This window comes from Cnephaeus nilssonii, assembly GCF_951640355.1.
Source record: "Cnephaeus nilssonii genome assembly, chromosome: X".
In the NCBI taxonomy this organism is placed as follows: Eukaryota; Metazoa; Chordata; class Mammalia; order Chiroptera; family Vespertilionidae; genus Cnephaeus; species Cnephaeus nilssonii.
Genome location: NC_137071.1, coordinates 105,219,703 through 105,222,102, shown reverse-complemented (window position 1 = coordinate 105,222,102; position 2,400 = coordinate 105,219,703).

Here is a 2,400-nt window from a genome sequence, read left to right as displayed (position 1 = left end):
TTTCAAATTGGTGCCACACTGCTCCAGGGCCTAAAGGAAGGCCCATTATTATAGCTGTTCAGCACAACCTCATACACCTGAATGCTCTGCAGAAGATCTTGAGATTTTATAAACTACTTGACTGTGCAATGCAAGGAGAGCCCTGTGACCTAACCTCAATGCACATATCGGGAGGAAACATCCAGAAGTGTCAGAGCAAAGTAAGGCCTGTGGCTTAGAATGATGGCCTCATGAGAGCTTGGTCAGATGGAAACTGGTTTTTGACATTGGTGGTTTCTCTTCCTTCCCCATTGGCCTCAGTGATTATCTTCTGAAAAGCAATGTGATGTCAAGGGAAGCTGGAAGACATGGATTTATATCTTCGTCCAATCCTAGTTTATGATGTTGACCAAGGCTTCTATATATTGATTCATAAAATTGTACCTTTTTATGAAAGTGGCATGTTGTTTCATATTAAATTTGAACATTAAACAAAACATTGCAGAGATTAAACAAAACATTAAACAAAACATTGTACCAAATTAAGTAGAGATGGCCAATGTTCACTTTTTTTGAAATATATACAGCTATATTTTTTTCATCAAGAGACTTCTTTAAGCCTGTTTTCAGTTTTGTAAAATGGAGGTAATTCCTTCCCAGGGCTGCTGTGAGGATTAAATGAGACGTGAGCATGCCTAACACTGATGGGCCACATAACTGTTCCATAAACATTTGGAGCATTCTTCCTTCATCTTTCACCTAGTTTTTTTTTTAATTTTTAAACATTTTATTTATGATTTTTTCCCCCAATGTCAGTTTACATTCAATATTACTTTGTATCCGTTTGGGTGTTTTATTCCTCACCTGAATATATGGATTTTTAATTGATTTTTTTTTCTAAAGAGGAAGGTAGTGAAAGAAAGCGAAAGAAACATCCATGCAGGGATCAAACCTGAAGTCTAGGTATGTGCCCTGACTAGGAATAGAACATGAAACTTTTTGGTATATGAGACAGTGTTCCAACCAACTGAGCCACCTGGCCAGGGCACTAGTTATTTTTTTTAAATCAACTTTATCTAGTTGTCCAGATTTTAAACATCCCTAATTAATGGGATTTTTAAGCCTGTTCGTGATGGTCTGAATGGTAGCCTTCTGGTATAACATTATTTTCTGAGGTGCTTCTCTCTAGGCTGTTAAACAATTAGCTAATGTCCCTATTCAGCTAGTTACACTTTTAATGAGTGACAGAACCAAAATATACTAGATGCCTGGAAAAGGAAGGGAAAGGTGAAGGCTGGATTGGAATTTTTATGGATAGTATTTACACTGTTAGGTGCATCCTCAAACTAATGAAAGAAGGAAACGGTGAGTGTACAATGGTAACTAAAAAGAAAGAAAGTGCTAAGCCTGGAGGAAGAAGTTGCCTGGAAGGAAAAGATCCCACTATATTCCTAAAACTTGGAGACTGACTGCCCCACCATCCTTTCCAGAATTTAATGAGATTGTGTCCTTGGAACTAAGGGGACATTAAACTTCTTGCAGAGGGTACTCTCTGCATGAATCCATGTTTAGTAGCACCCTGGATAGCTGCTATCATCACTATTCGTGTAACATTTAGAACAGTGACTCAAAAATGGAAGGAAGTACTGCATCAATGGAGCCAGCAGTTACTGTCCACTCGGGAGATTCAGCAAAGTTCCTAACAACAGGTCAGCAAAAGGGCACTCCATTTTCACGTAACTGCCAGTCCCTGTTATAATACCTGTTAGCTTGAAAGCTCATTTTGCAGATTCCCATCTAGCATTCCCAGGAGAGGTAAAAACAACACCAAAAACAGGGTATATGGGTCCTGTTACAGAAATCGGTTAAGGTAAGTGTCAGGAAGGCCTTTAGATATGAATGGGCAGAAACAGGAAGAGAATTGAGGATTCTTGATTCCAAGTTCAAACTACATTGCCCTTTGACTACAAGAGCTCCAGGAAAAAAAGACATTCTTCTCATGGTGTAGAACACTAGAAGTTGGGGGTTCCTTGCTGACACATCAGTACCTATTCTTTCCTTTCATCCCTCTTGACACAGCCTCGGAGGGCCCCATTTCCCATGCATCCTGACCACTTGTATCAGCACTCACCATAAAAAAAAAAAGACATGAGCCGAAACCGGTTTGGCTCAGTGGATAGAGCGTCGGCCTGCGGACTCAAGGGTCCCAGGTTCGATTCCAGTCAAGGGCATGTACCTTGGTTGCGGGCACATCCCCAGTAGGGGGTGTGCAGGAGGCAGCTGATCGATGTTTCTCTCTCATCGATGTTTCTAACTCTCTATCCCTCTCTCTTCCTCTCTGTAAAAAATCAATAAAATATATTAAAAAAAAAAAAAGACATGAGCACTAAGAAAAAAGTGGCAGAATGGAATAAAGGGGAG